At 39.6% G+C, this 9,744-nt stretch overlaps 2 non-coding genes across 2 annotated transcripts; both read right to left on the bottom strand.

The window, feature by feature from the left end:
- Nucleotides 1–338: 338 nt before the first annotated feature.
- Nucleotides 339–410, bottom strand: TRNAW-CCA (transfer RNA tryptophan (anticodon CCA)). Its single transcript has one exon. It is a non-coding gene; the product is annotated as a tRNA-Trp (tRNA).
- Nucleotides 411–7,153: 6,743 nt separating this feature from the next.
- Nucleotides 7,154–7,225, bottom strand: TRNAW-CCA (transfer RNA tryptophan (anticodon CCA)). Its single transcript has one exon. It is a non-coding gene; the product is annotated as a tRNA-Trp (tRNA).
- Between the last annotated feature and the right edge of the window lie 2,519 nt (nt 7,226–9,744).

The following is a 9,744-nucleotide window of genomic DNA, read 5'->3' on the forward strand; positions in this document are numbered from 1 at the left end:
CAAGTACGTTGGGAGGAAAAAAAATTCACCATAATCACAGACTGAGATTCTTTACTGTAAGAGCAGTGAGGCTTTGGAACTCTCTGCCAAAGGATTTTGTGATGGTTGATTTGTTGAATGATTTAAGAGGAACCTGGATGTCTTTCTTGATACAACAGCAACATTTTCCCTTTTTTAATTGTAATAATAAAAGTTGCGAAGATTTTGCCGCCTTAAAAAAGGAGAAGTCCAAATAGCTAGACTTCAAGGTGAGTCCTAATTCTCTTATCAAAGGAATTGGAACTAGCTGGATGAAAATTAGCATTCTGTACTCACATTATGATGATTAAAGCAACAACTGACCATGACGTGATTTGAACACGCAACCTTCTGATCTGGAGTCAGACGCGCTACCGTTGCGCCACAAGGTCATTTGATGATGAAGTTATTGACACTGTTCAGAACCAATGCCTTGTTGACAAAATGCTGATTACCTGCTCATTCTGATTGATTGAAGAAACCGGTTTTAAAATGAACCAATTTTAACCAGACTCCAAAAGCCTAGAATTATTGTGCCATCTTGCCGTTAGCGTTAAATGCTTCCAAGTAAATAATGGGACGCTGAGAGTGAGATTTTTACTCCATAAGGAAATCCTCTGTAAGCATTTTTCTTTCTTTAACTAAATTGGATTTAAGGGCCATGCGATTTGACAAAGAAATTGAGTATTAGTAGAAATCAAAAATACCATTTAAGGTGAAGATGGATAACATGAAAGGCTATTGAGTTTTCTTCAACATTTCTTAGGTGCCAAACATTTCTTAGGTGCCATCTATTTACTATGTACAAATATATCAATGTCGGGTACATTTTTTTATTTATTATTTTATTTTTATAGCCAGGGCTTTAACCAGAAAAAGGGAGCATCAAGTACGTCGGGAGGAAAAAAAATTCACCATCATCACAGACTGAGATTCTTTACTGTAAGAGCAGTGAGACTTTGGAACTCTCTGCCAAAGGATTTTGTGATGGTTGAGAGTGAGATTTTTACTCGATAAGGAAATCCTCTGTAAGCATTTTTCTTTCTTCAACTAAATTGGATTTAACCCCTTCCCGACATTTGCCGTATGGGTACGTCATGGAAAGCATTGACTTCCCGCATCTTGACGTACCCATACGCCGAATGTTTGGGACCGGCTCAGAAGCTGAGCCGGTGCCATCATCACCGGATCTCAGCTGTATCTTACAGCTGACATCCGGCTGTAACGACAGGGACCGAAATTAGCTTCGATCCCCGCCACCGCCATTAACCCCTTAAGTGCAGCGCTCAAACGCGATCGCTGCACTTAAGGTGTTTGCAGCTCATCGGAACCCCAGCAATGAAATTGCCGGGGTTCCGGTGGCTGCAATGGCAACCAGAGGCCTAATACTGGCCTCCCGGTCTGCCTAGCACTGAAGCCGGTCAAGATCCGCCCGGCGGCAAAGCCTGATCGGCTTCCGTAGCTGCCGGCAAGATGGCGCCGGGTCAGGAGCTGATCCGGCGTCATCAGCGGTGGAAGTCAGCTGTACTGTACAGCTGACATCCACCTGTAACGGCAGGAACCGGAGCTAGCTCCGATCCCTGCCATTAACCCCTTCGATGCAGCAATCGAAAGCGATTGCTGCATCGTAGCGGTTACTAGCAGATCGCAAGCCCTGACAGGCAATCAGGACTGGCAACTGCTGTTATGGCAACAGGAGACACAATGGTCTCCTGCTCTGCCATTACGGAAGTGGATTTAAGCCCCGCCGGGAAGCGAAGCCTAATCGGCTTGCTGTCAGTGAATGACTGACAGATCTAATACATTGCACTACATAGGTAGTGCAATGTATTAGAAAAAAAAATATCTGACCGTTGGACCTTCAAGTCCTTTAGTGGGACTTGAGAAAAAGTGTAAAAAAAGTATAAAAAAGTGTAAAAAAAAAGTGAAAAAAATAAAAGTTTGAAAACAATAAAAGTTTCAAGTAATCAAATAAAACACAATCCCCCTTTTACTCTTATCAAGTCCTTTATTATTGAAAAATAATAATAAACCATATGTATTCGGTATCGCCATGACCGTAACGACCGGAGGTGTTGAAATATTATATTATTAATTGCATGCGGTGAACAGCTTAAAAAAAAACGTAAAAAACGTTACCAGAGTTTCTGTTTTTTGGTCACTTTGCCCTACAAATATTAGAATAAGAAGTGATCAAAAAGTCGCACGTATCCAAAAATGGTACCTATAAAAACTATAGCTCGTCCCGCAAAAAACAAGCCCTCGTACAACTCCGTCGACAAAATAATGAAAAAGTTATGGTTCTCACAACTTGGCGACAGAAAAATTACATTCTTTTTACAAAAGTAATTTTATTGTGCAAAAAGTTGTAAAACATGAAAAAGTTCTATAAATTTGGTATCACCGGAATCGTACTGACCCGCAGAATAAAGGTAACATGTAATTTATAACGCATGGTGAACGCTGTATAAAAAAAACGAAAAAAGCTGTGCCAGAATTACGTTTTTTTGTTTACCTGGCATCCCAAAAAATAGGATAAAAGGTGATCAAAAAGTTGCATGTACCCCAAAATGGTACCAATAATAACTACAGCTCGTCCCGTAAAAAACCAGTCCTCATACCACTACGTCTATGAAAAATAAAATTAGTTATGGCTCCAATAAGTCAGGAAATAAAAAAATATGCATTTGTGCCCGAGGGGAACATTTCTTCTGTTTGAAGAGGCGATTTATCAAGGACCTAAAATTAGGGAACCAGGAAAGGGAGGGCCCAAACATATCCGCTGGAAGCGACGGTGCCGGTATTATACCAGGACAACACTTCCCAGCAAAATTCCCCAAACTGCAAAAGCGCGGAGTGTGGACCAAAAGGGGGATAATAAAGGACGCCATATATCAGTACGACACCGGCTTGTGCAGAAAGGATTGAGCACAGCGTAACACATCTATGTATAACTTTATTGTTTTTTTTTACCCCATTATTATACCACCTGACTATGCCCCTTATATACTCCGCCCGGCTTACATATGCCCTACATTATAAACGGAAACACCAGTAAGACTCCAAACAAAACTACTACCAAGCAAAATCCGCTCTCCAAAAGGCAAATGGCGCTCCCTCCCATCTGAACCCTACAGCGTCCCCAAACAGCAGTTTCCTTCCACATATATGGCACCGTCATACCCGGGAGAACCCTTTTAGCAATTTTTGGGGTGTGTGTCTCCAGTGGCATAAGCTGGGCACGACATATTTGCCACTGAATGGCATATCTGGGGAAAAATATAAATTTTTAATTTGCACCATCCACAGCGCATTCATTTATGGAAAATACCTGTGGCGTGAAAATGCTCACTACACCCCTTTTTAAATAACTGGAGGGGTGCAGTTTCCAAATGGGGTCACTTCTCAGGGGTTTATTTTTATTATTTCACATCAGAGCCTCAGCAGTTGTGAACCAATACTTTGTAAATCGCCAAATTAGGCCTCAATTTTACATGGTACGCTTTCACTCCTGAGCCTGGTCGACTGTCCAGGCAAGAGATTAGGGCCACATGTAGGGTGTTTCTAAAACCAGGAAACCCAGCATAATAATTAGAGAGCTGTCTTGTTATGGTGGCACAAGCCGGGCACCACATATTGTCCACATATCTGTGGAAAAAATCCCATTTTCACTCTGCAACATCGAGTTCACACTAATTTCTACAAAACACCTGCAGGGTTAACATGCTCACTACACCCCTAGGTAAATGCATTGAGGGGTGTAGTTTCCAAAATTGGGTCACTTCTGGGCGTTTCCACTGTTTTGGGCCCACAGGCGCCCAGAAACCAATCCAGCAACATCTGCACTCCAAATGGCGGTCCTTCCCTTCTGAGCCCTGCCGTGTGCCCAAACAGCAGTTTATGACCACATATGGGGTATTGCCGTACTCGGGAGAAATTGTTTTACAAATGTTGGGTTCTTTTTTTTTCCTTTTATTTGTTGCGAAAATGAAAAAATTTGAGCTAAAGCTACATCTTATTGAAGAAAAAGGATTGTTTTTATTTTCTTTGCCCAATTCTAATAAATTCTATAGAAAAAAATCTGTGGAGTCAAAATGCTCACTACACCCCTAGAGGAATTCCTCAAGAGGTGTAGTTTCCTAAATGGTGTCACTTTTTGGGTGTTTTCATTGTTTTTTCCCCTCAGAGGCTTTGCAAATGTGACATGGCCTCCGCAAACCATTCCTGCTTAATGTGATCTCCAAAAGCCAAATAGCGCTCTTTCCCTTCTAAGCCACGCCGTGTCTCCAAACAGCCGTTTATTACCACAAGTGGGGCATTGTTTTACTCGGGAGAAATTGCTTTACAAATTTTGTGGTGCTTTTTCTCCTTCAGTCCTGTGGAAATGAGAAAAAATAACCTAAACCTACATTTTCTTTGAAAAAATGTAGATTTTTATTTTCAGGGCTTATTTCCAATAATTTCTGCAAAAAAACTGTGGGGTCAAATCGCTCACTATACCCCTAGATAATTTCCTCAATGGGTGTAGTCTCCAAAATGGGGTCACTTGTGGGGGGTTTCCACTGTTTTGTCTCCTCAGGGACTTCGTAAATGTGACATGGCCTCCGCAAACCATTCCTGCTAAATGTGATCTCCAAAAGCCAAATGGCACTCCATCCCTTCGAAGCCCTGCCCTGTGTCCAAACAGCCATTTATTACCACATGTGGGGTATTGTTTTACTCGGGAGAAATTGCTTTACAAATTTTACGGTGCTTTTTCTCCTTCAGTCCTTGTGGAAATGAGAAAAAATTAGCTAAACCTACATTTTCTTTGAAAAAATTTAGATTGTCATTTTCAGGGCCTAATTCCAATAATTTATGCAAAAAACCTGTTGGGTCAAAACGCTCACTATACCCCTAGATAATTTCCTCAATGGGTGTAGTTTCCAAAATGGGGTCACTTGTGGGGGGTTTTCACTGTGTTGTCCCCTCAGGGGCTTTGTAAATGTGACATGGCCTCCGCAAACCATTCCTGCTAAACTTGCTCTCCAAAAGCCAAATAGCGCTCTTTCCCTGCTCAGCCTCGCCGTGTCTCCAAACAGCTGTTTATTACCACATGTGGGGTATTGTTTTACTCGGGAGAAATTGCTTTACAAATTTTGTGGTGCTTTTTCTCCTTCAGTCTTTGTGGAAATGAGAAAAAATTAGCTAAACCTACATTTTCTATGAAAAAATTTAGATTGTCATTTTCAGGGCTTACTTCCAATAATTTATGCAAAAAACCTGTGGTGTCAAAACACTCACTATACCCCTAGATAATTTCCTCAATGGGTGTAGTTTCCGAAATGGGGTCACTTGTGGGGGTTTCCACTGTTTTGTCCCCTCAGGGGCTTTGTAAATGTGACAAGGCCTCCGCAAACCATTCCTGCTAAATTTGAGCTCCAAAAGCCAAATAGCACTCTTTCCCTTCTAAGCCCTGCTGTGTCTCCAAACAACCGTTTATTACCACATGTGGGGTATTGTTTTACTCGGGAGAAATTGCTTTACAAATTTTACAGTGCTTTTTCTCCTTTAGTCCTTGTGGAAATGAGAAAAAAATCGCTAAACCTACATTTTCTTTGAAAAAATGTTGATTTTAATTTTCACGGCCTACTTCCAATAATTTCTGTAAAAAATCTGTGCGGTCAAAATGCTCACTGTACCACTAGATAATTTCCTTGAGGTGTGTAGTTTCCCAGATGGGGTCACTTTTGGGGGACTTTGACTGTTTTGGCACCGCAAGAGCCCTTCAAACCTGACATAGTGCCTAAAATTTATTCTAACAAAAATAAGGCCCCAAAATCCACTAGGTGCTTCTGAGGCCGGTGCTTCAGTCCAGTAGCACGCTACGGCCACATGTGGGATATTTCCTAAAACTGCTGAAACTGGGCAACAAATATTGAGTTGCATTTCTCTGGTAAAAGCTTCTATGTTATAAAAATAATTGTATTAAATATTTATTTCTGCAAAAAAATATGACATTTGTAAATTTCACCTCTACTTTGCTTTAATTCCTGTGAAATGTGTAAAGGGTTAAGACATTTTCTAAATGCTGTTTTGAATACTTTGAGGGGTGAAGTTTTTAAAATGGGGTGGCTTTTTGGGGGTTTCTAATATATAAGGCCCTCAAAGCCACTTCACAACTGAACTGGCCCCGGTAAAAATGGCCTTTTGAAATTTTCTTGAAAATGTGAGAAATTGCTGCTAAAGTTCTAAGCCTTGTGATGTCATAGAAAAATAAAAGGATGTTCAAAAAACCATACCAATCTAAAGTAGACATATGGGGGATGTTAATTAGCAACAATTTTGTGTGGTATAACTGCCTGTCTTACAAGCAGAAACATTTAAATTGAGAAAAATGCTAATTTTTGCAATTTTTCGCTACATTTTGGTGTTTTTCACAATTAAATACTGAACATATCGAGCAAATTTTACCAGGAACTTAAAGTCCAATGTGTCATGAGAAAACAATCTCAGAATCGCTTGGATAGGTGAAAGCATTCCGGAGTTATTACCACATAAAGTGAAACATCAGATTTGAAAAATGAGGCTCGGTCAGGAAGGTCAAAAGTGGCTAAAGAGGGAAGGGGTTAAGGGCCATGCGATTTGACAAAGAAATTGAGTATGAGTAGAAATCAAAAATACCATTTAAGGTGAAGATGGATAACAAGAAAGGCTATTGAGTTTTCTTCAACATTTCTTAGGTGCCATCTATTTACTATGTACAAATATATCAATGTAGGGTACATTTTTTTATTTATTATTTTGTTTTTAAAGCCAGGGCTGTAACCAGAACAAGGGAGGATCAAGTACGTCGGGAGGAAAAATAATTCACCATCATCACAGACTGAGATTCTTTACTGTAAGAGCAGTGAGACTTTGGAACTCTCTACCAAAGGATTTTGTGATAGTTGATTTGTTGAAGGATTTAAGAGGAACCTGGATGTCTTTCTTGATACAACAGCAACATTTTCCGTTTTTTAATTGTAATAATAAAAGCTGCGCAGATATTGCCGCCTTAAAAAAGGTGAGTCCTAATTCTCTTATCAAAGGAATTGGAACTAGCTGGATGAAAATTAGCATTCTGTACTCACATTATGATGATCAAAGCAACAACTGACCCTGACGTGATTTGAACACGCAACCTTCTGATCTGGAGTCAGACGCGCTACCGTTGCACCACAAGGTCATTTGATGATGAATTTATTGACCCTGTTCAGAACCAATGTCTTGTTGACAAAATGCTGATTACCTGCTCATTCTGATTGATTGAAGAAACCGGTTTTAAATTAAACCAATTTTAACCAAACTCCAAAAGCCTAGAAGCTTCGTGCCATCTTGCCGTTAGCGTTAAATGCTTCCAAGTAAGTAATGGGACGCTGAGAGTGAGATTTTTACTCGATAAGGAAATCCACTGTAAGCATTTTTCTTTCTTTAACTAAATTGGATTTAACCCCTTAAGGACGCAGCCGCTTTTGGACCTTATGACACAGCCTCATTTTTTAAATCTGACATGTGTCACTTTATGTGGTAATAACTCTGGAATGCTTTTACCTATCCAAGCGATTCTGAGATTGTTTTCTCGTGACATATTGTACTTTATGTTAGTGAAAAAATTTGGTCGATAAATTCAATACTTATTTGTGAAAACACCAAAATTTAGAGAAAATTTGCAAAAATTTGCATTTTTCTAAATTCAAATGTATCTGCTTGTAAGACAGATAGTTATACCATACAAAATAGTGACTAGTTAACATTTCCCATATGTCTACTTTATGTTTGCATCATTTTTTGAACAGCCTTTTATTTTTCTAGGACGTTACAAGGCTTAGAACTTTAGCAGCAATTTCTCATATTTTCAAGAAAATTTGAAAAGGCTATTTTTTTAGGGAACAGTTCAGATCTGAAGTGGCTTTGAGGGCCTTATATATTAGGAACCCCCACAAATCACCCCATTTTAAAAACTGCACCACTTAAAGTATTCAAAACGGCATTTAGAAAGTTTCTTAACCCTTTATGCGTGTCACAGGAATTAAAGCAAAGTGGAAGGGAAATTTGCAAATTTCATTTTTTTTTGCAGAAATTCCATCTTAATCCATTTTCCCTGTAATACCGAAGGTTTTTACAAGAGAAACAAAACTGAATATTTATTGTCCTGATTCTGCAGTTTTTAGAAATATCCCACATGTGGCCCTAGTGCGCAACGGGCCTGAAACAAAAGCCCCAGAAGCACAGGAGCACCTAGGACATTTTTCGGCCTTCCTTTTCTTAAATTATATTTCAGGCACCATGTCAGGTTAGAAGAGGTCTTGTGGTGCAAAAACAAAGGAAACCCCCCAAAAGTGACTCCATTTGGGAAACTTCACCCCTAGAGGAATTCATCTAGGGGTGTCGTGATCATTTTAACCACACAGGTGTTTCATAGATTTCATTAGAATTGGGCAGTGAAAATGAAAAATGACATTATTTTTCAATAAGATGTAGCTTTACCTCAGAATTATTATTTTTTCAACAAATAAATGAGGAAAAGCACCTCAACATTTGTAAATCAACTTCTCCAGAGTACGGATATACCCCATATGTGGTAATAAACCACGGTATGAATACACATCAGGGCTCAGAAGGGAAGGCACGCCATTTCGCTTTTGGAGTACAGATTTTGCTGGATTAATTTCTCGGCACCATGTCTCATTTGTAAAGCTCCTAAGGTACCAGTACAGTGGTAACCCCCCAAAAGTGACTCCATTTGGGAAACTACACCCCTAGAGGAATTCATCTAGGGGTGTAGTGAGCATTTTGACCCCCCCCCCAGGTGTTTCATAGATTTCATTAGAATTGTGCAGTAAAAATTAAAAATTACATTTTTTTCCACTAAGATGTAGCTTTAGGTCAAAATGTTTCATTTTTTCATCAAATAAAGGAGAAAAAGCGCCATAACATTTGCAAAGCAACTTCTCCAGAGTACGGAAATACCCCATATGTGGTAATAAACCACTGTATGAATACACGTCAGGGATCAGAAGGGAAGGAGCGCCATTTGGCGAGCAGATTTTGCTGGATTGGTTTTTCTGCACCATGTCACTTTTGCAAAGCCCCTTGAGTACCAGTACAGTGGAAACTACCCAAAAGTGACTCCATTTGGCAAACTACACCAATTGAGGAATTAATCTAGGGGTGTAGTGAGCATTTTGACCCCACAGGTGTCTCATAGATTTTATTAAAAATGGGCAATGAAAATGAAAAATTACATTATTTTCCAATAAGACGCAGCATTAGTTCAAAATTTTTCATTTTCTCAACAAATAAAAGAGAAAAAGCACCATAACATTTGTAAAGCAACTTCTCCGGAGTAGGGAACTACCCCATATGTGGTCATAAACTGCTATTTGGACACACAGCAACGCTCTAAAGGGAAGGAGCGCCATTTAGTATTTGGAGTGGAGATTTTACAAGATTCGTTTTTTGACACCATGTTGCATTGAGCTATAGTACCAGTACAGTGGTACCCCTGATAAATTACCCCGTTTTGGAAACTAGATCCCTCAAAGAATTGATCTAGGGGTGTAGTTGCATTTTGACCGCACAAGTGTTTTGCAAAAATGAGTAAACAATAGATGTTGCAGATTGAAAATTGCAGTTTTCCACAGATATGTCATTTCAGTGCCCAGCTTGTACCACCGTAGACACACATCCCATAAATTGTTAAGC

This window comes from Rhinoderma darwinii, chromosome 3 (assembly GCF_050947455.1).
Source record: "Rhinoderma darwinii isolate aRhiDar2 chromosome 3, aRhiDar2.hap1, whole genome shotgun sequence".
Lineage (NCBI taxonomy): Eukaryota > Metazoa > Chordata > Amphibia > Anura > Rhinodermatidae > Rhinoderma > Rhinoderma darwinii.